Consider the following 27,930-nt stretch of genomic DNA (forward strand, 5'->3'; position numbering starts at 1 on the left):
CACTCCATGAAGGAATGGCAGGCATGCACATACAGGAAGGAAAGGAACTACCACAGTGTGTATTTCTAAAGACTTTTTAAAATTCAACTTATTTTGAGATAAGTTTCCACAGGCAGTTGTAGGAAATAGAGATTTTATATAGCCTTGATTGTTTCTTCCTATAATAACATCTTAAAAAATTATAATACAATATCACAATCAGGGTATTGACATTGATACAGTAAAATTACAGAACATTTCCTTCACAACAGGATCCTTCATGCTGTCCTGTTTATAGCTATACCCATTCTCTTGTCATTTCCACCCCTCCTTAACCCTGGGCAAATACTAACTTCTCATTGCTATAATTTTGTCATTTCAAGAATATTGAATAATACAGTATGTAACCTTTTGGGAATTGGCTTTTTTTCATTCAGCATCATTCTATGGAAGTACATATGGGTGGTTGCATGTATCAATTGTTCATTCCTTTTTATTGTGGAGTAGTATTCTATGGTATGGGTACCACTCTTTTTTAAGCATTCACTTGTTAGAAGACATTTTTACTATGTTGAGTTTTTCAATCTATAAACAGGGTATGTCTCTTTATTTATTTGGGTCATCTTTGATTTCTTTCATCAACATATGTAGTTTTCAACATACAAGTCCTTTAATGTTTTCTTAGATTTACACCTAAGTATCTCATTTTTTAAATCAGTTTTAAATGGTATTTTATTTTTAATTTTGATGTACATAGAAATATAAATCACGTACAATGTATTTTGTATCCTGTAACCTTGCTAAACTCAAATATTAATTCTAGGAGTGTTTTATGCAGATTTTTTGGAATTAAAACACTTTTATTAAGATTTTGTATTTTTTTAAGTAATCTTTACACCCATCGTGGGGTCCGAATTCATGAACCCAACATCAAAAGTCACATGCTCCTCTAACTGAGCCATCCAGGTGCCTCTGGAATTTTTTATGTGGACAATTACATCATTTGCCAAGAGGACATGTGCAGGAGTTTTCCTTTCCAATCTATATGCCTTTTATTTATCTTTCTTGCCTTATTGCACTCTCCTGAACTTCCAGCACTATATATTTAAAAAAAATTTTTTAATGTTTATTTATTTTTGAGAGAGTCAGAGTATGAGTGGGGGAGGGACAGAGAGTGGGAGACACAGAATCTGAAACTGGCTTCAGACTCTGAGCTGTCAGCACAGAGCCTGATGTAGGGCTCAAACTCACGGACTTTAAGATCGCGACCTGAGCCGAAGTTGGATGCTTAACCAACTGAGCCACCCAGGTGGCCCTAGAGCTTTCAGCACTGTATTGAGTAAGAGTGGTGAGAATGGATATTCTTACCTTGTTCTCAATCTTAGGGAGAAAGCATTTATTCTTTCACCATTAAGTATGATGTTAGCTATAGGTTTTTTGTAGGTGCTCTTTAAAGTTAATGAAGTTCCACTTCTGTCCTGTTTTTATCATGCATGGGTGTTAAATGTCAAATGCTTTTTCTGCATCAATTAATATGATCATGTAATTCTTCTTCTTTAGCCTGTTAATATAATGGATTACATTGATTTTCAGATTTGAGACAGCTTGGCAATCCTGGAGTAAACCTCACATCGTTATAATTCCTTTTATATATTGCTGAATTACATTTGATACTATTAAGGAATATTCACAGGGGATATTGGTCTATAGTTTTCTTTTTTTTCCCACTAGCTTTGTCTGGTTTTGGTATCCGTATAATACTAGCTTCATAAATTTGTTGGGAAATGTCTCTTTCTCTCCTATTGTTGGAAAAGATGGTGTAGAATTGTTTACTAATCTTTACATGTCTCTTGGAATTCTCCAGGGAAAAGGATCTGGAGATGTATTTTTGGAGAGTTTTTAGGTTGTGAATTTAATTTTCTTAATGGTTTCAGTTCTATTCAAATTATTTCATATTGGGTAAGTTGTAGTAGTTTGTGGTTTTATTTTTTTTGGGGGGGAAAGTGGTCCATTTCATTGAAGTTATCAAATTTGTGGGTATAGAGTTGTTTGTAGTATTCCCTTATTATTGTTTTCATGTCTGCAGGGTTCCTAGTGATATGCCTGGTTGCATTCTGATACTGGTAATTTGTATTCTTTCTCTTGTTTTCTGTCAGTCATGCTACAAGTTTGTCAACTTTATTGATCTTTTCATAGAACTAGTGCTTTTTTTCATTGATTTTTCTCTGTTGTTTTTCTGTTCTGTTTCATTGATTTCTGCTATTTGTTATTTCCTTCTTTCTGCTTTTAGTCTGTTTTGCTATTTTTGTAGATTCTTGATGGAAAAGCTTGGATTGTTGATTTGTGACTTTTCTTCTTTTCTTTTTAAAATTTTTAAAAAATGTTTATTTTTGAGAGAGGGAGATACAGGCAGACAGACAAAGCATGAGCTGGGGAGGGGCAGAGAGAGAGGGAGACACAGTATCTGAAGCAAGCTCCAGGCTCCGAGCTATCAGCACAGAGCCCAATGTGGGGCTCGCACTCATGAACCGCAAGATCATGACCTGAACTGTAGTCAGACGCTTAACCTACTGAGCCACCCAGGGACCCCTATAATGTATGCATTTAGTGCTACAGATTTCTTAGCACTGCTTCAGCTGTGTCCCACTAATTTTGATATATAGTACTTTCCTTTTTATTCAGTTCTGTGTATCTTTTGATTTTCTTTAAGACCTCCTCTTTGAACAAGTATTATTTACAAGTGTGTTGTTTAGTTTGCAAGTGGAGAGATTCTCATGTATTTTTCTGTTACTGATTTCTAGTTTGACTTCATTGCGGCCAGAGAGAACACTCTGTATCGTTTAAATTTTTGTAAGTGATTGAGGTTTGTGTTATGGCTTAGGATGTGGCCTATCTTCATATACATTCTGTGGGCACTTGAGAAGAATTTGTATTCTGTTCTTTTTGGGTATTCTATAAATGTTGATTAGACCTTGTTGGTTGATGTTGTTGAATTCTATAATTTGCTGATTTTCTGTCTAGATATTCTGTCAGTTGTTGAGAGAGGGATGTTGATGTTTCCAATCTAATTGTAGGTTTATCTATTTCTCTTTTCAGTTCTATCAATTTTCATCTCACATATTTAGCAACTTGGCTTTTGGCCTATACACATTTAGTATCGTGTATCTGTTTGGTGGGTTTACTTTTTAATCGTTATAATGTTTCTCCGTCTGGTAATTTTCTGTGTTCTTAACTCTCCCTTTTCTGCTAATAATATAGCCTTTTCTTTAGTTAATGTTTACTTTATAAGTTTCTTTCCATCATTTACTTTGAATTTACTTGTATTATTAAATTTGAGGTGAGTTTCTTGTAGATAGCTTATAGTTGGGTTGTGTTTTTTAACCCTCTATGCCAATGCCTCTCTTTTATTTTTGTATTTAAACCATTTACATTTAATGTAAGCAGTGACACGTTAAGGCTGATGTCTGCCATTTTAGTGTTTGTTTTTTGTTTTTCATTGTGTTTTCTTTTTCCCATCTTTACTTTTTTTTTTTTTTTTTTAGTATTGTGGGATTATTGAACAGTTTTTAGAATTCCATTTCAATTTATTTTAATATTTTTGAGTATATCCCTTTGTTGCAGCTTTTTTTTTTTTTTTTTTTAGTGGCTGCTCTAGTTATTACATTATATACACATAATTCATCGCTCCCACCTAGCAGTAAGGCCCCCGTCCCACTCCCTACTGGGTTGGTGTCAAAGGAGACTGAATGGAGAGTTAGAATTTTCATCGTTACTCAGTTGAGAACTCCCAACCCTGCCCAGTAACAACAAGAAGCCCCCCTGCTTTACTGCCGTATCAGTGGATGTCAACAGGGAACCTCATTACTGCTGGATGGGGGTGAGAGCCCAGGTTCCTCATGTGGTCTCCACCAACACCATAGGCAGGTGAGGCCTTAATATTGTTTGGCAGAGATAAAAATCCTGGCTCTTTTGTTGGCCTCCTTTGACACTACCTCAGTGGGTATCTTGTTAGAGTCTCAGGAAGGAGGAAGTCTAGATAACCCATTTGGCCTTTGCTGACATAGTTGGAGATGGTGTTACAGATTTTCTGTGGTGTTCAGTTGTTGTCAAATGGTTACTTGGTCTTGTTAGACCCCCTTTCTTGGTCCTTTAACTTCATTTGGGGCTTTGTAAATGTGAATGTATTGGTGTTGTTGGGTTTCTGGTTTCTTTAGCTCCAAGTCTGGGATATTTGAGGCTGAGTTCCCTAGCTGGTCTGCTGCCTTCTTTCTGTTCTTCAAAGTCTTCTTCTGTTTTATATATAGTATCCAGTGTTTTTTAGTTGTACTGTACTTAGGGGGAGGGATGGGAGAATTTTGTCTAACCCATCTTTCTAGAAGTGGAAGTCTAGCACTCTGATGATTTTTTACCCTGACCTCTTGTTTATCTGTGTTACCATTTATTAGGTGATTAATCAGCTCATTATTGAGAACTGTGTTCCTGGTCAAGATTACATTAGTGGTACTTGAGCTGCTTTATAATTGCAAAAGTAAATTTACTTTGTATGTGCAGTCTATGAGTACTTTTAGGTCCACAAAGGTAATCTGTCAGCATGTAGTTACTGAGCACAATTGAGTAGGAATTGAAGGAGACAGGGAGAACAAGTGGCCAGTAGAGATCGACATTGGAGAACATTATGAACGAGCTCCTTACTTTTCTTCAACATTCTTGCTTCTTTTTTATGATGTTAAGAAGAAAAAGTGATTGAAGTTAAAAATTCATCAGAGTAGAAATCATAAAGGAAAATATTGATACATTTAATTGGTTATTAATTTAAAAATTTTTAGTATTAACATCATAGACAAAGTTGAAAGGCAATTAGCAAAATGGGGAAAATATGTGAATAAGAAATATTACTATACTAATGGAAAAACAGGTAAAGGAAATAAGTTTTTTGTAAAAGAAGAAATAGAAATGGCTAGCAGTAACTCTGACGTATTTTCCCTGTTATATAAATGGAAGTAACTTTATCTTTTTATGATTACATAGATAATACATATTCATTATAAAAACTCAAACATACATAATAGTTTAAGGAAAAATTTAAAATCACCTGATGATAACCACCATAAACCTAGTGGTGATCATTGCTGCATTTAACTCGTTGTGCATATATACCTATACAATTTAATTTTTTTTTTTTTTCAACGCTTATTTATTTTTGGGACAGAGAGAGACAGAGCATGAACGGGGGAGGGGCAGAGAGAGAGGGAGACACAGAATCGAAAACAGGCTCCAGGCTCTGAGCCATCAGCCCAGAGCCCGACGCGGGGCTCGAACTGATGGACCGCGAGATGGTGACCTGGCTGAAGTCGGACGCTCAACCGACTGCGTCACCCAGGCGCCCCATAATTTAATTGAAAGTTCTATATGCCTGCACACACACACACACACACACACAGGCATATATCTTTAAATGATTGTTCTTCTATTAGTGTAGGTGTCTAAATTTAGCTTGCCACCTCATTGGCTTACTGATCTTTAAGTATGAACTCATATTTTTCCCCTTAATCTATGGGATCCCTAAAGACTCAAGTTGGGTGTTCTTTCCTTTATTGATTTGTTCTGGGATCTGACAGTGCTGCTGACTTAGGACCACTTCAGCTCTCTTCAGAAGAACCAGGCTTAATGTGGAAGCATCAGTTTCACCTCTACCACTTTGCTTCTGGCCTCAACTGTAGTATCTCTCAATTGCAGTGCTGCTATTGACTTTTCCCTCAAAGCATCACTGAAAGTTTCTTTCAGTTTGTTTATAGATTGGAGCTCCCAGCTTCCATATCAACTAGACTCATGATTTGTATCCCTCACCCCTCACTTTTTTTTTTTAAGTGGTTGGAGGGGTAGGTGAGGGTGTGGTTCTTAGAGAATTCCTCTATTTTTAGGGAACCTAGCAATATGTTTAAAACACACTGTACATTTTCTAGAATCTACTTGTTTTATAATGGAAGGGCCCTTTAGTTTATCTCGTCTTCTCTTTGAAAAAATGTTTATTTATTTTGAGAGAGAAAGAGAGCAGGGGAGGCAGAGAGAGAGGAGGGAGAGAATCCCATGTAGGCTTCATGCTGTCAGCGCAGAGGCTGATTCAGGACTCAAACTCATGAACTGTGAAATAATGACCTGAGCCAAAATCTGGAGTTTGAGCCACCCAGGCACCCCTAGTTTATCTAATCTTTTGACTTTAGTTATCTAATGTCAAAAAGTGCAGAGTTAAGAACATGATATGCCTTTTTTCCATTTGTCTAGATTTGTTTTACATACCTTAGTAAGATTTTATAATTGTCTTCATATTTATAAAAGAATGATTATACTTTCTATTGGTTGTAGTGTGGGATCATTTTGATTCTTTTTGCTTGTAAGAATATAAACTAGTATGACCTTCCTGAATGGAGGTTTGGCAGTATGTCTCAAAAGTTTTAAAAATGTGCTTTAACCCTACAATTCTATTTCTAGAAATTTCACCTGAGAATATACATACTCATGGGTTTGTGCAAACGTTCATTTATAAGGAAGTTTATTTTGTGTTCTTTATAATAATAAAAAGCTTGGTGATATTAATGTCTACAGTTGGGGAACCGGTTAAATTGCACTGCTCTGCATGTGAAGAAATACTTTGTGGCCACTAAAGTGTGGGAGAATACTGTGTTTAAAAAATTTATGGAATGTTAGACGAACAAGTTGTTAGATGCATTGCAAAGTAGTACTACAATATGATCCTATTTTTCTTAAAGTACATATATTACTGAATCATTTACTATCTTAGTAATAAGAAAAAGAGTGAGCTGTTGGTTTTTAAAATGTCTGTGTAGGTAGTGAAGCACAGGAGCATCAAATAGGCTATGTAAATCACCATAGAAGAATTAGACTTCTGATGAGTACCACTGAATGATAGAAGACAAGGAAGCATGTGACTTCAAGTCATAAGGGAAAATGATTTTGAATCTAGAATTCTCTCCCCATCTGAGCTTTAAAATTAAGTACAATACTGATTGTTTAAAATTCAGCTCCCCAAACACCTTTTGATAGTCTGATGCTGGGGCTGGGGCTGGGACTGTGCAAATTATATTTCTCAAACGATATTAGCTGGCTTGCTATCAGTTTCTACCATTAAGAGACAGGCAAGAAGAGAGGATAGAGGGCGTCGTACCTGTTGTCTTGATACTCTCATCAGTGGCATTTCATGTCAGCAGCGACAGCGTTTGTTCCATTCTCCAGCTTCTTCGTATTGCCAGAACTGTCCTCATTTTGATACTTTTGAGTTATCAGCAGTAGCTGGGCAGTGCCCATTCGATTCTGAGGTCTATCCCCAGTAGCTCCTCTTTCAAGCTCTTAGGTTCTGATAGTACCAGCCACTTACTGTCTGTTCCTGCAACCTTGGAAGTAGTACCTGCTTACTGCAGATAATTATCTCTGTGATGCCTTTTTGTTTTTTTAGTCCATTATCCCATGTTTAAACAATTTTTTACTTTAAATCACTGCTGTTAACATAATCTAGAGGAATTTAGATTTTCTGATTAGATTGTAGTTGATAAAACCACACACTTTGACTTTCTGAAAGAATTACCTGAGGATATATTCCAATAAACAAAAACATCTCAAGAAATACCAAGTCTTGGGTTGCAAGAAAACAAAGAATTTCCAATAATATAAAATAGTATAAAACTCCCCTCCCCCACCAAACAAACCCAAAATAAAATGATGATCCTTGATTGAAACCCGTAGAGTAGGTATTGTTAGAAAGCAAATATTCCAAAGCAAATGTTAGAACAGGAGGTTTGAAGATCCAAGAGAATTATGTAAGAATAGCTATATTCCTTATGGTGAAGAAGCTAAATAATCTTAGAGAGAAGGTAAAAACACATTAAATATTCAATGAAAAAAGAATGTGTTCCTCTTTCTCACCCTTCTTACTAATCCTTTTTTTTTTTTTTTTTTTTTTTTTTTGCTTCAAGTGGTGTATATTTAGCAATCTGTCTCTGTATGTACAGATGCTATCTGATTCAGAGTGAAAATTGTGTATTTGATATTTAGGCCCTAGATATTTTTTCTGTTTAAAAAATAACTCTTAATCCAAAATACATAACTTATTTATAGTTATAACACACAATATGAAGGTTATAAACCTTGAAATTGTGAAAATGATGACATTGAGGTAGAGGTTGGGACATTAAGTGTGAGAAAAGAGAAAATATTGTGGCACAAAAGCACACACCTTTTAGTGCAAAGCCAGTCAATGAGCCAAGAAATGAGATCTGCTTTTTTTTAGTATCTTCTTGTAGTTTTTATTCTTACGTGCATGATTTTACAGCAATAAAAACAATACTTAAATGATTCTATGTAGCACCTTAGAAGAGCACACAACTCTACTTAGGGCAAATCTTTTAATAAACTAGGATACGCATTTGTGTAAAGTATGTTTATAATTAGATTGGTATTTTTATGAGAGTATGGATAACATTTAGAAAATGAAGTAATGTTTGTATGGTTATAAAAATACACTTATTTTAAACATTTGTAAAATAGAAGAAAAGATAAATATAGGTGATGAATGCTGTCAGATATCAACAAAAGTTATTGAGAAATTTATATAATAAACTCATTATTTGAGAATCCATCAATAAAGGAAATAGGATAGTCTCTCATTCCTAATTTAGAGATTAAATGTGCAACATAAATGTCCTGAAAATGTTGGAAAATTGATCTTAAGTGTATTGATCTTAAACGGTAAACATCTTAGTAATTTTAGTATATGGATATAGAATTGATATTTATCTATGTTGTATCTTGTAGCTTTACTAAACTCACTTATTCTAGTAGTTTTCTTAGTAGATTCCCCTGTGTCTTTTTCATAAAGGATCATATGGCCTCCAAATAAAGACAGTTTAATTCCTTCCTTTCTAATTTCCATGTCTTTTCTTTCTTTCTTTCTTTCTTTCTTTCTTTCTTTCTTTCTTTCTTTCTTTCTTTCTTTCTTTCTTTCTTTCTTTCTTTTCTTTCTTTCACCTAATTGTACTGGCTAGCACTTTTTGTACAACATTGAAGAGAAGTGATGAGAGTGGAAAACCTTGTTGTGTTCCTGATCTTCAGAGGAATGATTCCATCTTTCACCAGTAATACGGTGTTAGCTATAGGTTTTTTGTAGATGATCTTTTTGAGGTTGAGGAAGTTCTCTTCTTTCCTATCTTGCTGAGAGCTTTCATCAGGAATGGATGTTGGATTTTGTCAAAAGCTTGACATATGATTGAGATTATCATATCATTATCATATATCAATTCCATATATCATTATCAATATATTATATCATATATCATCCATATAATTATCAGTCATATGATTGAGATTATCATATGGTTTTTCTTTTAGTTTGCTAATATAGTGAACTACATTGATTGATTTTTGAATTTTAAGCCAACCCTACATTTCTAGGATAAATGGCACTAGATCATGATCAAAATCCCTCTAATATTTTGTTAGAGTCAATTTGCCAAATTTTATTTAGTATTTTTACATCTGTGTCATGAAGGATATTGTTCTGTAGTGTTTTCTTTTGTTTTGTTTTCTTGTGAAGTCTTTGCTTGCTTTTGGTATTGGGATAATACTAGCTTCATTGAATGAGTGGGAAGTAGTTACTCCTGTTTAATTTTTTGAAGAGTTTGTGTGGAATTGGTATTATTTTTTTTCCTTAAATGTTTGGTAGGCCTTACCTTCAGTGAAGCCATTTGGCCTGGAGGTTTATTTGTGGGAAGGCTTTAAACTACAAAATTAACTTCTTTAATAGATATAGGACTATTTTGATTATTTTTTTCTTGAATAAGCTTGTTTGTGTGCTTTCAAGGAACTCATTTCATCTGTGTTGTCAAATTTATTGACATAAAGTTGTTTATAGCATTTATTATTTTTAGATACCTGTAAATCTGTAACAATGTTACCTCTTGCATTCTAGATATTGGTAATTTGTGTCTTTCTCTTTTTTCTGATCATTCTAATAGTTTCCCAACTTTATTTCTCTTTTCAAAGAACTCACTTTGGTTTCCTTGATATTTTCTTTTTTTGTTGTTTCTCTTCATTGATTTTGTTTTATCTTTATTATTTGCTTTTCTGTTTATTTTGGGTTTAATTTGTTCTTTTTCTCGTTCTTTAATGCTGATGACATTTTTAAAGTGGAAGTTAAGGTCATTCTGAAGCTCAGACAGATGACCTTGAGCAGGAAATATAAATTTGGTTTAGTCATTCATTGTTGCTGTGGTCCTGAATACTATTGCCAGTGGAGACAAGGACTAATTTTTTTTAAATAGTGGTAAATGTACATAACATAAAATTTACAATTTTAACCATTTTTGAGTGTACTGTACAGTGGCATTAAGTACATTCAAGTTGTTGTGCAACCATCACCACCATCCATCTCCGGAACTTTATCTTCCCAAACTGAAACTCATTATACAATAATTCCCCATTCTCCACTCTTCCCAGTCCCTGACAATCACCATTCTGCTTTCTGTCTCCAAATTTAACTACTTTAGGTATATCATGTAAATGAAATCATAAAATACTTTTGTGTTTTATATCTTTCATTTAACATAATGTCTTCCGAATTCATTCATGTTGTAGCATGTGTCAGAATTTCATTCCTTTTTAAGGTGAGATAATATCCCATTGTATGTATATACTATATTTTGTTCATCCATTGGTGAACACTTGGATTATTTCTATCTTAGGACTATTATGAATAATGTTATGAATGTGATGTTTGACTTTTTGATGAACCACGAAATTCTTCTCAGTGGCTGTGCCATTTTACATCCCCATCAGCAGTGCACTAGGGTTGAGATTTCTGTGACCTTGTTAACATTGGTTCTTTTCTTTTTAAAAAATAATAGCCATTTTTATGAGTGTGGAGTGGTATCTCATTTTGGCTTCCCTAATGTTTGGTGATATTGAACATCTTCTCACGTGCTCATTGGCTATTTGTATGTCTTCTTTGGAGAAAAGTCTATTCAAGTCCTTTGCCCATGTATTTTTTAAAAATAAATTGATTTTTTTGCGTATAGTTGACATGTTACATTATTTTTAGGTGTACAACATAGTGATTTAGTTTCTCTGTACATCCTGCTGTGCTCACCACAAGCATAGCTACCATCTGTCACCATACATTACTATTACAATATCATTAACTGTATTCCCTGTGCTGTGCCTGTCCCCATTTTTTAATTGGGTTGGGGTTTTTTTGTTGTTGGTTTTGTTGTTGTAAGAGAGTTCTTTATATATTCTGTATATTAATTCCTTATCAGATAAATGATTTGCAAATGCTTTCTCTTATTCCATGATTGCCTGTTTATAAACTACTGTTTATAGTGTCCTTTGATGTAAAAAAAAAAGTTTTTAATTATAATGAAGTCCTACGTAACTGTTTTTTCTTTTGTTGCCTGTGCTTTTTTCATATTTAAGAAATCATTGCCAAATCCAACATCATGAAACTTCTTGAAGCTTCAGAAGTTTTCTTCTGAGTTTTCTGGTTTTAGCTCTTAAGTTTAGGTTTTTGATCCATTTTGAATTAATTTTTATATATAGGTGTAAGGTAAGAGTACAGCCAAGTTTTTGTTTTTTTTTTTAATTTTTTTTAACATTTATTTATTTTTGAGACAGAGAGAAATAGAGCATGAATAGGGGAGGGTCAGAGAGAGAGGGAGACACAGAATCCGAAACAGGCTCCAGGCTCTGAGCTGTCAGCACAGAGCCCGATGCGGGGCTTGAACTCATGGACCGCGAGATCATGACCTGAGCTGAAGTCGGACGCTTAACCGACTGAGCCACCCAGGCGTCCCATAGTACAGCCAAGTTTTGAGGACTTCCTAATATTGCCTAGCTAGGTAGAGGAGGAAGTGCCTGCAAAGAGGAAAAATGTACAAGTGTCAGTGTTGCCAAGGGGTCAGATAAGGTGAGGACTCCCAAAAATGTTTATTACATTTAGCAACATGGAGGACACATGAAGAAAAACACAGGTCATGTTCTTGGAACAATGACTGGTCTAATTTATATGCAGCATACAATGTAGTAAATTAGATTAGAAGATTTGTAGAGGTCAAATTGAGAAGGGCTTTAAGTGAGTTTGAATCTTATTCCCTGGGCAACAGTAAGGCATAATAAATAATGAAATAATAATTCTTTGAGAGGAGAATATAATATGTGGCAGAGAGTCTGATATTTTTTCTTTGTTTTTGAAAAATTGAGTTCCTTCCTAGTAAGTGAGGTGTACGGTTGGTCATTAGTTGCAATGGAACTGGTTCTTCCTGGTTGGTGCTAATCTTTGGCCGTGGAAGTGAATGTATTTCTCTTGACTGTTGGATATATGTAACACTCAGCTTCTTGCTGATGCTATAGCTGGAAATAGCTCAGCTCTGTTTCTCTTTGGCCATGACTAGACTGTATTGAACTGGGTTATTTTAAGCTGTGGGCCAGACTGACGATTGATAGATGTTATTTATGTGTCTGAAAGCCATCAAGAAGTGCTATTATTTTCAGTTTTCCTGTGCAGAAACTAGTTCTGTTTTCTTCAACCTTGGGGCTGTTTATCTGGGAGCTGTTTACTCTGTATGCCCCAATATTAGGTGATAAATATAACATTTTATCTCCCCCCAGACCCTGTTCTTTATCACCAGCATTTTCCTAATTATAAGGTCCATTAGAATTTTTTTTTTTGATAGCTGATAGGAATAGAGGTGAAATAGTCAAATACTGCTTATACTTGGTATAATTTAACCATATATATTTAATGTCACAGTACATAAAATAAACTTTAATATAAAAATACATTCCATCAAATTTCTTAAAAAGTTTTCTCTTAAGATACTAATTGATTTGTTGATTTTTTAATTTGGTTTTTATAAAGTTGCAAAAGTGGTGCAAAGAATTCCCATATACTCCTTTAGTTGCCTTATTTGCTTTAGCATTCCGTGTGTATGTGAATATATGGGTGTGTATGCATATACATACATTTTTTCTGACCCATTTGAGAATAAATTACAGATGTGATGATTTTACTTCTGAATCCTTTGATGTGTATTTTCTTTTTTTTTTTTTTGTATGTATATTTTCTGAGAGAGAGAGAGAGACGGAGAGAGAGACAGAACACGAGCAGGGGAAGGGCAGAGAGATAGGGACTGAGACGGATGCTCTGTCAGCACAGAGCTGGTCGCCAGGCTCCAACTCATGAATGGCGAGATCATGACCTGAGCCAAAGTGACCTGAGCCAAAGTCGGATGCTTAAACTACTGAGCCACTCAGGCGCTCCCATATGTATTTATTAAAAACACAGTCTCTTACAAAAATACAACACAATCATCAAAATCAGGAAATTAACATTGGTTCAATACCATTATCTGATCTACAGACCTTATTCAGATTTCACCAATTTTCCCAATAATGTCCTTTGTAATAGAGGAAAAAAATTTTTTTTCTGGTGCAAGATTCAATTTAAGAGCAAGAACATGTTGCATTTAGTTGTATTGCTTCTTACAAAGCAATTTTTTTTTTTCAAACTGTGTTTATCTTTGACATCAATATCTTCGTCCTCACTGGAGCTACTGTTTGAGTGATTTAGACTAATTTTCTAGAGCATATTATTCCACTTCTGCCTCTTTCTCTGAGGCACAGCACTCTTTGTTTCTGATTATGGTAATGTCACTGGAAACATTATCCCAGGCTATAAGTAAATGACATTAAGTAATAAAACATGAAAACAGTTCTTTTTCTCATTGACCACATATGTATGTATTTGGATTTCTACATGGCAATTTTTTTTAAGTTTATTTATTTATTTTGAGAGAGAGAGAGAGAGAGAGAGAGAGAGAGAGAGAGAGAGAGTGTGTGTGTGTGTGTGTGTGTGTGTGTGTGTGCACACGCACACATGAGAGCGGGGAAGAGACAGAGAGAGGGAGGGAGAGAATCCCAAGCAGACACTCTGTCTCTTTCTCTCTCTGTCTCTCAAAATAAATAAAAAAACATTAAAAAAATTACTTATCATGGTGTGGCAGTGTCTTGGAGAGAAATCTGCACAAAGTACTTGGATCACAGTACTTTTGACACATGGGATAATAATTTTAAATATTCACTAATTTTTTAATGTCCCATATGATTTTTTAAAAGTAATTTGTAATTGCTATTATAATTTTATTAGATTAAACATATAGAGAGAAGAAATGATACCAAGATACCAAAAATTAGCTTTATAGTGAGTCAGATTATTTTATAGATAGTCAGATATTTTACAACAACTAGAAATGAAATTTCTAATCTGAACAAAAACTTTTGACAGTCTGAGAGGCAAAGATGGAATCACAGACCAAATAATAATATGCACATGTATTCCTTGTGAGAGCTCAAATAGTGGTGTAAAAACAAATCTAACGTTCATGCCTGGATAATGTTGTCATAGGTTATATGAAGTTTGTGAGTAAGGTAACAAACTTCTAAAAACAGGCTAAAATCCATGCATTTAAATAAGTATTGTACTTTCATGTATAACCTCTCAAAGATATTAATGCTGTTTGGAAAATCTTTGAGATTCTTTATAGAGGCTGCAGAACATTTGTCAGTATAGGTAGTGGGTGAGGAGCATGGACTCTGATGCCAAACTGCCTCATTTCAGATCTTACTGTCTACTACTGTTTGAGTCACCTTGACAAAGCTTCTTTACTTCTTTATGCCTCAATTCCCTCATTTGTAAGATAGGGATGTTAATATCTGTTCAGATTGTGAGGCAGGTCATACAGGATGTGAATGACACTTCTAGTGTTGGGCAGTGCAGCACCTTATTTCCTACTTGTGGGGTCTTTGTGAACTTTAAATGAGTTAGTATATGTAGGACACTTAAGATTTGTCTTACGTGATATACTATGCAAGTATTTGCTGCTCTTGTTTTTAAAAATATCCTCATGATAGTGAATCTTTTGAGAATGGGCTGGCAATGGTTAATTTGTAGTCCCTTTTGTGAATAAGGAAGCTGTTCAAAGTAATGACTGTATTTACTTGTAGATTATAACCATTTAGCATTCATCCAGCCCTTTCTTGCCTTTATTCCTACTAGCCTTGTTTAAACTCTTAAAAATATTTGCTAATGACTTTTTTAATGCCGATCAGTTCTTCAAATACTTCAGAATGTATTTAAGAGTCAAGGATCGGGTCGCCTGGGTGGCGCAGTTGGTTAAGCGTCCGACTTCAGCCAGGTCACGATCTCGCGGTCCGGGAGTTCGAGCCCCGCGTCAGGCTCTGGGCTGATGGCTCAGAGCCTGGAGCCTGTTTCCGATTCTGTGTCTCCCTCTCTCTCTGCCCCTCCCCCGTTCATGCTCTGTCTCTCTCTGTCCCAAAAATAAATAAACGTTGAAAAAAAAATTAAAAAAAAAAAGAGTCAAGGATGGAGATCATGACTTTTAAAAAATGTGTTTTCCTGTTTCATCTCTGTTCTTTTCTGACTCAATAGATGTAAATTTTTGCCTTTGCTCTGTATTTTCACATACCTTTTTAGTCTTGGAAGATTTTTTCCTCTATTGCCAAGAACCTTTTATTTTTAAAAATATGTTCCCATTTCTTCTTTTATTTTTTTTAAATGTTTTTATTTTATTTTTGAGAGAGAGACAGACAGTGGGAGCAGGGGAGGACAGAGAAAGAGGGAGACAGAATCCAAAGTGGTCTCCAGGCTTTGAATCGTCAGCACAGAGCCCGATGTGGGGCTCGAACTCACGAACAATGAAATCATGACCTGAGCTGAAGTCAGATGCTTAACCGACTGAGCTACCCAGGTACCGCCCCGCCCCCTCCCATTTCTTCTTTTAAAAAAAGTTTCTATTACTATAACACTGTATTAGTTTAAGGTATACAGCATAAAGATTTAATATATGCATATATTGCAAAATTATTACCACAATAAATTTAGTTAACGTCTATCATTTCACAGTTACAAATTATTTTTTCTTGTGATGAGAACTTTTATCTACTTTCTTAGTAACTTTCAAATATACAACACAGTATTAAGTGTAGTCACCGTGTTGTACATTATATCCTTAGAACTTATTTATCTTATAACTGGAAGTTTGTACTTTTTGACACCTTCTGCCCTACCTTCTGCTTCTGCAACCACCAGTCTGTTCTCTGTATCTGTGAGTTTGGTGTTTTTAGATTCCACATATAAAGGCATACAGTATATTGTCTTTGTCATTTCACTTACCATAATGCCCTTGAGATCCATCTGTATTGTCGCAAGTGGCAGGACTACCTTCTTTTTTATGGCTGAATAATATTCCAGTGTGTGTGTGTGTGTGTGTGTGTGTGTGTGTGTGTCTGTGTGTGTGTGTCTGTGTATGTGTATCACATTTTCTTTATCCATTCATCTGTTGTTGGACACTTAGATATTTTTCTGTCTTGGCTATTGTAATGTGAACATGGGGGTGCAAATATATTTTCAAGATAGTGATTTTGTTTGCTTTAGATATATACCCAGAAGTGGAATTGCTAGATCATATGGTCGATCTATTTTTTACTTTTTTGAGGAGCCTGCTTACTGTTTTCCATTGTGGGTACACCAATTTACGTTCCCACTAATAGAGTATAGGGTTCCCTTTTCTTCACATCCTTGCCAACACTTGTTATCTTTTTGATAATAGCCATTCTAACAGGTCTGAAATGATATCTCATTGTGGTTCTGATTTGCAATTCCCTGACAGTTAGTGTTGTTGAGCATCTTTTCATGTATGTGCTAGTCATGGATGTCTTCTCTGGAAAAATGTCTGTTTAGTTCCTCTGTTCATTTTTTAATTAGATTGTTTTTTGTTTTGTTTTTGTTTTGTTGCTATGGACTTGTGTGAGTTCTTTATATATTTTGGATATTAACCCCTTATCAGATATATGGTTTGCAATATTGTCTCCCATTCAGTGGGCTATCTTTACATTTTCTTGATAGTTTCCTTTGCTGTACAGAAGCTTTTTTAGTTTTATGTAGTTCCCCTTGTTTAGATTTTTGCTTTTGGTGTCAAATCCAAAAACAAAAAACAAAAAAACATTGCCAAGACTGGTGTCAAGGAGCCTACTGACTGTTTTCTTCTAGGAGTTTTTTATAGTTTGAAGTCTTATGTTTAAGTCTTTAGTTCATTTTGTGTTAAGTTTTTGTGTGTAAGTTTTGTGTGTATGATACGGGTCCAACATCATTCTTTTCCGCGTGGCTGTCCAGTTTTACCAAAACCATTTATTGAAAAGACCATGCTTTCCCCAGTGTGTTTGTGTGCCTCCTTTGTTATAAATTGATTGTGTATGCACGGATTTATTTCTGGACTTAAGTTTCCTCTTTGTAATTAAGATTTACAACTTATATTTTTAAATTTAAGTTTTACAAGTGGCACATATAAATCATTTGCAAAATCAAAGAGTTCTGTAAAGCTTACAGCAGAGAAAGCTTACAACAGAGTTCCTCGCTTCACCTTTTCCGGCCTTGATTCTGCTTCCTTATAGAAAACCACTTTAAACTCTTTTAGTTCTTCTGGTGTTGTACTCTGTATTCTTCCAGGACACATTAAATTTAATTATTTATATACCACAAAATTTATCCCTTTATAAATGTACAATTCAGTGGTTTTTATTATATTCACAGAGTTGTGCATTTATTATCACAGTCTAGTTCAGAATATTTTCATCACTCAAAGAAGAAATTGTGTTCCTATTAGTAGGCATTCCCTATCTTTGATTCCCTCTCCAAGGTTCTAGTAACCATGAATCTACTCTTGCCTCTATTAATTTACCTGTTATGGTCATTTCATATAAATGAAGTTATACAATAAGTGGCCTTTTGTGTCTGGCATATTTTACCTAGTGTAATGTTTTCAAGGTTCATCTGTGTTGTAACATGTATCAAGTATGTCATTCCTTTTTATGGTTGAATCATTCTGTTGAATGGATATATCATATTTATACATTCATCATTTGGTGGGCACTTGAATTGTTTTCATTTTCTGGCTATTATGGATAATGCTGCCATGAGCATTCATGTACAAGTTTTTGGGTATATACCTAGGAGTAAAATTACCAGATCTTTTGGGAAGTGTGTGTTCAACTTTTCAAAGAACTAACACTCTTCCAGAGCAGCTATACCATATTATAATCCCAGCAGCATGGAGGGTTCCATTTTCATCATATTTTTGCCAATACTTATGATCTGTCTTTTAAAATATAATCTTCTGGTGAACAATGATATTTCATTGTTCAATAACATACTTTAAACTTTAAAAAAAACTTTTTTGATTTTAGACTTTATCTACTAGCTTATGACTTCATATGGTTAAGCGAGGACTCAGGTATCCCACCACCTCCTCCCTGAAGCACATTTACCCTTCCCTTTCACTATCCTTCCTCTTTTCTAATCAGCTTTATAAGAGTTAGATCAGAATTATTGTTATGACCTCATATTATTTGCAGCTGAGCCCTATGGTATTATCACATTTCCTTTCTTTTGATTTTTCTTGTGCTAAAAATTTATGGTGTTTTTGTTTGTTTTGTTTTTGTTTTTTTGCCTTTTTCTCTCCTGTGATTATTATTCCTAAATTTTTTTGTTGGCCTCTCAAAATCCCTCTCAAACCAGTTTAACATTGGTGATTTATCAGTTCCTTTTCCCTTGGAGCCTGCCAGTGTCCTGTTCCATTTGGAATGGTTTCTTTGTAGGCCTATGGCATTGGTGACATATTGAGAGTTTTTTTTTAAAACTGTCATCCTGGGAGATTAGATATTTAACCTCTGGATTGATCTAAATTTCTCATCTTTTCTTGCCCTTTTAATGTCTCTGTTACCTTATTATTCTACATCTGGAAGATTTCCTTAACTTCAAAAAAACCTTCAATTTTTGCTTTCCTAAATGAAAAATAATGACATAATTTCCAGAGTGCTTTCTTATTCTTTAAATCTCCTTTTTTGGGCTGCTTGGGTGGCTTATTGGTTAAGTGTCCGACTTCAGCTCAGGTCATGATCTTATGGTTTGTGAGTTCGAGCCTTACATGGGACTTGCTGCTGTCAGCGCAGAGCCTGCTTCGGATCCTCTGTCCCCCTCTGTCTGCCCCTCTCCAACTCTCATTCTCTCTCTCAAAAATAAAATAAACACTTAAAAAAATCCTTTTTATTTTTTCCATGGATATAGTTATGTCTTTAGTTTCTTTTGAGTTCCTTTCTTCTCTTTTTTAGCCACTTGCCTTTCATATTAGAAGTTTTCCTCGGATGATCCTTCATTGTTCATATTTAAGATGGAGACTATACAAAGCTTTTTGGAAGCTCTGTGGATGTACATAGGATGGTTGCTAACATTATTTGAGAATTTGCTGAGAGACAGGCACTGAACTGAGCACTTTACTGTCTTAACTGATCTTTACATTGGTCTTGTAATGTTCTAATTTCACAGATGAGAAACCTCTTGAGGCTTAGATGATAAAACCAGAGGAAGGGGAACCACATTTAAACCCATATCTGTCTGCTTTCATGTGATTCTTTTATCTGTCATATTCTGTTTTCCTGTCTCCCTCTGAATAAATGCTTTGGAATACCAGGAAACCTCTTGAGAAACATGCAGTCAAATAGAAACAAGACAGACAAATATAATCATCCAAACACAAAATTGCAGCGATTACAGAAACCTGTTGAGAGTAAATATTGAATAGAATTGTTTTAGGAGGGCTGGGGAATGTCCTGAGTGATGTATCCTTTTTTTCCCCCCGTAACCTCAGTAGATTCTAGGGAGCAAGGTACATAAATTGGAAATACTAATAATTGTGTGAATGACATGTGAGGCTTGTTCCAACAGGACTGTAAGAAAGGAAGTAGTAAATAATATGCTAAATTAAGAGAAGTGGTGTGGGTGATTCTGTAAAATAATAAAGTAGGGAGTATTATTTGGGAAGACCAATATTGCACACATAATACAGCAGTGATTGCTTATGATGCTATTTGTCTCAGAAATAACTTTATATTGGGGCATCGGGTGGCCCAGTCGGTTAAGCGTCCGACTTTGGCTCAGGTCATGATCTCACGGTTCATGAGTTCGAGACTTGTGTTGGGCTCTATGCTGACAGCTCAGAGCCTGGAGCCTATTTCAGATTCTGTGTCTCCCTTTCTTTGCCCCTCACCCATTTGCACTCTGTTTCTTTGTGTCTCTCTCTCTCTCTCTCTCTCTCTCTCTCTCTCTCTCTCTCAATAAATAAATAAATAAATAAATAAATAAAAGAAATAACTTTATATTAAAAAATGATAAACCTTTGTACTGTTGAATAGTACAGCAAAAAAGAAATATATATACATATATTTATTTATTTTTTTGATGGCTTGTTAAAAAGTATACTCGGTTCAAGTATGCCAAACTACACCTCCTCAGTCTAACTGGTGCTGTCTTTAACTACTGATATATATGTATTAGAAACACCTGTCAGCAAAAGTCCATGTTAAATATTTTTGACCAAAAGCAGTCACTCTGTGAAAATTTAAAGATAATAGGAAGATGCAAAATATATTTTTTTAAATGTTTTTGTTCGTAACAAAGACTTACATTTCCTGTTATTAGAACTATCCTTTTATTTTACAGAAAAATATATCCTATATATGAGTACTTTGTCTTGTATAATTTTCTTACTATTGAATTAATTACTACAGTGTGCTGAATAACTCTTGTGAAGTAAGCATAAAGGAATATAATTAACTGGAGCTACAGCAGTTACAGTACAATAGGAGGCAGATGTACCTACTGAAGGATAAAAATAATTACTTGAGAAATAGTAAAGTTAGAGTACTTCTGTGATAAGACTATTTCTCCCCTTTTGTTTCAATATTCACAACATTGCACCATGAAATGTTCTGTTATGGCTAAGAGCCCGTTCCCTTAAAAAGAATAACCTTGTTATTTAGTGAAGTGGCTATTCACATCAACTACAGGATTAATATTTTGAGCTCTCTTTTTCTCATTGTAAACATATCCTGGATTCTGTGGTGGCGGGAATATATTGTTCTTTTTGTGTTCTAAAGACTTATGGCTCCTTATTTTTAATCTAGGAAAAACTCAGAGGCTTAAATATTAATTACTAAGTTTTGAGTTATAGCTTTTATCTTTAGAAACATCAGTTTCATAAAAATGAAAACCAGTAGGACATAAAAAGGTTAAATTAATCTCAGTACTTTGCAATGTAAACTTATTACAAAATAGCAACTGTTTTATTGTTGTGTATGTCTGTATTTTTGATTTACTGAATTTTCTGGAATGTTGAGTTACTGTAGCAGCCACACCCAGAAATCCCAAGTGGTTTAACCTAATAAAACTTGATTTCTTGCTCACTTCTCAGTCTAGAGAAGGTGATCTAGGTTGACTGGCCTTCCATGTGGTCATCCAGGAGCCCAGACACCTTTTATCTTATGACTCTGCCTTCCTCTGCATTCTAGAATCTTCTCCATTCCACTGGCTCCATTTTAGTGCCAATATGGTGATGGTGGTGTTGGGTGGGGTGCGAGTGAGGGGCTTCTTGAAACACCTCCAAGGACTAACACTATGCTTTGGACAGGAAACATAGTGGTCAGTTTACTATTCTGAAAATATTACTTCCCCTTTCATAATGTTATTCAAAGTTAGTAATATATTAGCTATTACTATCTAGATTATCAGAAGATAGGAGGCAAGTGATTTCATGCCACAAATTCTTTTTTTTTAATTTTTTAATGTTTATTTATTTTTGAGAGAGAGAGAGACAGAGCCCAAGGAGGGGAGGGGCAGAGAGACAGAGACAGAATCTGAAGCAGGTTCCAGGCTCTGAGCTGTCAGCACAGAGCTTGACGCGGGGCTCAAACCCATGAATCACGAGATCATGAACGGAGCCAAAGTCAAACCCTTAACCAACTGAGCCCCCCAGGCACCCCTCATGCCATAAATTCTTTATTCTAGAACTTCTCATTTCATCTTAAAACACAAAATGTTTATTCAGTTGCAGTCATTTAATATTATAGTCATCAAATCATTTAGAACTAGCTGAGATCTTAGTCCTCTCTTTATCTGATAAATTAGGGAATACGCTCACAAATGGAGAGACATTCTGAAGGTCACTCAGGGCCAGAACTAGGAGAAAGAAGTTTCCTCCAGGCTAGTATTCTTTTCCTCCATACTATGTTGTCTTGGAAAGGTCGTCTTTTACAAATCGTATCTCCTAGATTAATACAAATTGTTCCCTCCAATTTCTTACCTTTCAGTACCCTTCAAAGATACTTACCCTAGGAAAAGGGGAATTTTAATTGATGTAGAAGAGAATGAGTGATCTGAAAAGCATTTGTCATTTTGTTATTTGGGCCACTAATGGAGTGTCATATTGACTTTCCATGCCCAAGGAAAAATGTCCCAGGAATTGGAGGGACTGCAAACAGAGGAAGGGAGGCTGCCAAAGTCTTGTGGGACCTATGTCAAATTTTGTGTAGGGCCAGCTCAGACCTTGGAGAAAATTTATGTTCATGTAAGACAAAGAACACAGTCCTTCCATTTCTGTTCACTTAGAAGCAAATTTATTCAGTTGTCTAAAAGCTCTTTAAATTGAAGTGAAATTTTAAAAATTAATTTGATTGTTTAACTCTGTTCATACTTTATTCTAAACTTAAAATGATTGTTTTATTTTAAATAACTTCCCCCCACATTTAAATAGTTTTCCAGCATAAAGCAATATAAATGCATTCCAGAAAATAAAGTATATCCTTTAAATGACACATAATTTTACTTTTTTTTTTTAAATTTTTAATGTTTGTTTATTTTTGAGAGAGAGAGCACAAGTGGGAGAGGGGAAGAGAGAGAGAGGGAGACACAGAATCCAAAGAAGGCTCCAGGATCTGAGCTGTCAGCACAGAGCCCAACATGGGGCTCAAACTCACGAACTGCGAGATCATAACCCGAGCCGAAGTTGGACGCACAACCAACTGAGCCACCCAGGCGCCCCCATAATTTTACTTTTTAATAGTGGCCACAGTTAGCATTTTGAGATATTGCCAGCTGATGTCTTCTTTCATTATATAGTATAGGAAAAAATTTTTTAAATCTGTATTAAACAAACTTAACATGATATCCTAAGCATTGTCCCATGCTTGAAAATGCTGTTGGAAAATATATTTAATGGCTTTATAATTTTGTAGTAGATGTACTGTATTAGTCACTCATTTTTTGTTGGACTTTATATTTAAGGTGTCATAAATTATAGGTTTTAAAATAAATTGTTGGGTGTTGGGCAAGCTCTTTTTGTTAGCGTGCTTATTTCCTGCGATATACATAAGTAGATCCTTCTAGTCATGAGGTTTTTGTTATCTTCTTTGTGTTCTCCAAGGTTGTGCTGGGAGTGGGGTAGTTTGTTTAATCGTTTGTCTCTCCTCCACTGGATTGTAAACTTTTAGAGGATCGAGGTTTAATCTTCTTTCATCTTTGTACCTCCATTGCTCAGCACAGTGCCAGGAACATAATAGGCATTCACTCAGTAAAATATGTTTTGCATGCATATTATGATTTTGGGAAATAATGAGATTGGTTTTCATGTGATGTTTTGGATTTTTTTCTCATGGCTTTTTTAGTCTCACCTCACACATGTATAAGACACACATGAGAGTGGAATCTAAATTTAAGCCAGATTATTTTTTTTAAGTTTATTTCTTTGAGAGAGAGAGAGAGAGAGAGCACAAGCAGAGGAGGAACAGAGAGAGAGGAAGAGAGAGAATCTCAAGCAGACTCTGCATTGTTAGCACAGAGCCTGATGTGGGGCTCAAACTCACGAATTGTGAGATCATGACCTAAACCAAAATCAAGAGTTGAATGCTTAACCGACTGAGCTACCCAGGAAATCCCAGATTCTTAAAAAAATTTACCTTGATACACAGTAGCTCACTAGTGGCAAAGAGGAGGGCATAAAATTTAGCGACAGGTCAAAGAAAGATACAGCTTACTGTTTTATAATCTTGTTCATTGTAGCTCTCTTATTTTCTCCTTTTTCCTCTCCTATTTTCCTTCTCCTGCCTACTCTCCAGAATTTAGCATCAGGACCATACTTTGAGACAAGTCTTGCTGCTTTTGCACTCAACTAGTTCCTTTTTAAGGACTGTGAGGGTAGGTTAGAGGTGTTAAATTTTAATTTTTTTAAATAAAGTTTTCTTCCCTGAATAAACCCACCAAAAGACTTCAGATCTTTTTAATGGAACCCTTTAGATAGATTTCACAGAAAGTGCATCTGTGTGTACATTTTATGTGTATGTGTATAAAATGTTCATATATATAATTATATGTTTGTAGGTTTATATGTCTGTGTATATTTCATGTGTAGGCCTATCTGGCTACTTAGTTGATGGAGTAGAAATGTTAAATATGTGAATATTGAATTCTTTCTGAAACCCCAGCTCTACCAGGTTGTCTTGACTTTTGATAAAAGTTGTATAATTATAGGTTCTTTGATAGTTGGATAACACTCACAGTTGCTCCATCCCTGCGTCTTGTGTGCACATAAGTAAATATTTAATGGTTCTTTTCTAGTACAGCACAGATGCTTAAAATATTAATTGTGGTCAGCTAATTGTGTGGTTATTGGTACTCTTCTGAGAACAATAAGTCACAGCACCATTCTTTATTTTAGAACACTGCCTCACGTTGCCCTGATAATACAAAGGTGGACTGATTTCTCGTAAAGACATTTTAAAAATGGGACATGACTTAGAATCACAAAAAAGTTTAGTTGTCTCTGGGGGCATTCTCAAGTAAGTCATTTATGTTCTATTTACATTCTCAGAACTTTAGGCAGGTAGGTTAGGAGACCACCGTCCTGATTTTTTATAGTAAAAGTCTTCCCTGTTGTGAAGTAACACATCTGAAGTAAGGTCAGAATGATTGAGGGGAGGGAGATGCTGAAAAGCTGAGTTGGAAGGAGGCAACAGTGCAGGTGGCCTGGATGGGGGTGGGGAGATACCCCCACTGCTGGCGCAACCTATGCCTCACTAGTGTTAAGTCAGGAGTTAACAGGGATTACTTACCACTGTCCCTGTGATACAGTGGTTCTCAACGTTGGCTGCACAACTAGAATCACCTGTAGGAATTTAAAAAAAACCTGCACATGACACCAATTAAATCAGATTCTCCAGGAGTGGACCTAGGCATCAGTATTTTTCAAAGTTTCCCAGGAGATTCCAATGTGCAGCCAAGGTGGGAATCCCTGTAAAATTTGAATAAGCTACAGAGAAAATGTATTATTTAGCTACTGGCTTTAGTTAGACCTGATCTATTATAATTAACCAACTGGGAATTCCTGGTGGAAACTTAAGGTTCATTCAGTAGCAACTAACTGCTAAGAATATAAAGAAAGATATGGTTGATAAAGGAGTGCAGTCTAGTGTAGGAGATAGAAATAATAGTGTAATACAGGGCATATAGAATATTTAGATACAGGTGTTTCTAGGGTATTACTGGAAATACAGTAGTAGGGGCAGATAGCTGCTTAAGGTTTGGAATATGGAATGACGTAGAAAGGAAATGAGAAGTGGTCAAGGTTTCACAGAGGAAGTGATGAGTTAAGAGTTTATCAGGTAGAAAAGGGAGGAAAGAGGAAGTTTTTAAAGAAAGGTAATAGCATGCAATGTGAAGAGATTGAAGGAATACATGTTCAGGTATTTGTAAGTTATACAGAAAGGAAGATAGAGTTGGGTGGTAAAGTGCCTCATAAAAACATTCAGGAATATGGACGTTATTTTGCATGCCAGGTTGTCAAAGGGCCAAATGCAGAAGCTGGTCAGGTGTGAAGCAGTTGGTAGCGTTGGAGGCTCTAGTAATCCAGACAACATGGACTTTGTTTAAAGGCATTTAATTTAGAAAGGATTTTCAAAATTTAAATTAAAAGTTAAATAAAATGGAATATTATTAAGGGAAATGAATGTGTTAAATTCAACCTGTAAGCGCCAGTTTGTTAGTACCTTCCGTATAAGAGACCAGTATGGGATAATAAGCAAGGACAAGCTGTAAGATTTTATAGCATTTCTAAAGAAGTACCATAGAAATATCATTAAGAGTTGGGGTCACCTGGAGATGTGGAGATGAGAACATAATGAAAAGATTAGTAGTAATCTAGGTTAAATGTTCATTCTAGCAAGCCATAAATACTTTCAAATAAGGTAGTTTATACACTTGTTGGCTACTCATTTCCTGTACTGTTAAGCTGTCAGCATTGATCATACCTTCTTCCCACCTCCATCTGTTACTTTACAGCTCCCCATCTTCACTGTCATTTGTCCTATTCTGCTTCTCTGTGTGTTGAACAAGGTTATGTTTGTTTCTGTGTTGGTTTGGATTTTATGTTAACACTCTTGATAGTTCATAGAAACTTTCTTCTGTTTCATCTTATTTAGCATTTGGTTATTGCTCCCAAAATTTCACTGTGGGAAGATTCACCAAACCAAGCTACTGGTTTTAGTTTACAGTTGTTGTCTTTAATGCCTGACCCTCAGAATTGAACTGAGTCTTGGATGGAGAACCACCAATTTTCTATTTATACCATGCTGGTTATTATCACCATCAGAAACATTGTGTATTTGTTTAGATGACTCCCTACTTAGTCATTTTCATTACTGGAACCTTCCTCCTGTTTTTTTTTCTAGCGTTTCTTTGAGTTCTGCGACCTAAAATGAACAAGAATTAACATTTTACGATATTTGTTGCTTTTTGCATCCTACTCCTTCCCTTAGTTAACTAGGATGTGTGCGTTGTAAACTCTTAAGTCTTCATATGCCTAAAACCATTTCTTTTCTTTTTTTTTTTCATTCAGCAAATATTTATTGACTATCTGCTCTTTGCTAGACAATGTCTAAAACCATTTCTTAAATGATGGATTAGCAGTATAAAACTCAAGGGTGACAGCTATTTTCCCTTAGCAACTTGAAGATCATTAATTTTATTGTCTTTTGGGCTTTGTTTCTGCTAACGAGAAGTTGCTATCAGTCCAGCCATTCCTTTGTTGGTAACCTGTCTTTTATGGTTTTTCTCTTTATTCTTGCTGTTTTGTAGCACAGTATCTAGCTATTAGATTTATTTTTAATTATCCTGTTCATTAATATATACTTTCTATCTAAGGACTCTCTCTTCAAGTCTGGAATATTCTTAGCCTTATCTCTTCAGTATTTTCTTTGCCATTCCCACTGTTCTGAACTTCTAGAATTTCTACTAGGTGTATGTACTTCTCAATCTGTCTTTTATGTCTCTTACCTTGTTTTAAAATATTTTTATCATTTTATTTTTCTATGCTACATTTTGGGTTAGTTACTCAGTACTTTTTCATTGAGCAACTCTCTCTTTGGACAGGTTTGTAGGTGAATCACTGGGTAAGGGATTCATTACTGGTGGCCTTTTATGTGTATGTATGTATATGTATGTATTTAATTAAATGAAATAAGAGGACAGGTCATCTGCTGATGGTGAGGGATTTTGGGGTAAAATAAATGACACATGGAAAGAGGTGAAGGTCACCAAGATGAGCGTACCATTCATTTCTTGGTTAAAAAGCTTTTATCTAAAATTTTTTAAAATAAAGATTTAAGGAAAATAACTGATAATCATAATCTTGATATTTTCCCCAAGTATTAAAGAGAATGCAGTTGTATTAGCTGAGAACGTAAGGTTTTTGCTTGTTTGTTTTTACTTTATATTAGCAGAAGGTAAGGAAGAGGGGTCTGAGAGTTAAAAGACCTGTATTTCATATTTGGTTCTGCCAGAAATTTAAAAAAAAAAAGTTTATTTATTTATTTATTTTGAGTGAGAGAGAGAGAGAGAGAGAGAGAGAGAGAGAGAGAGAGAGTGCAGGAGGGGGGTGGGTAGGGGCAGAGAGAGGGGGAGAGAGAATATCCCAAGCAGGCTCCTCACTG

The 27,930-nt window shown here is 35.2% G+C and overlaps 1 protein-coding gene across 13 annotated transcripts in view; it reads left to right on the forward strand.

The window, feature by feature from the left end:
- The window catches only part of EHBP1 (EH domain binding protein 1), a 365,510-nt gene that overhangs the window by 73,271 nt on the left and 264,309 nt on the right, over positions 1 to 27,930 (forward strand). The gene's annotated exons all lie outside the window — the stretch shown is intronic.

Source organism: Felis catus, chromosome A3 (assembly GCF_018350175.1).
Source record: "Felis catus isolate Fca126 chromosome A3, F.catus_Fca126_mat1.0, whole genome shotgun sequence".
NCBI classification, from domain to species: Eukaryota; Metazoa; Chordata; class Mammalia; order Carnivora; family Felidae; genus Felis; species Felis catus.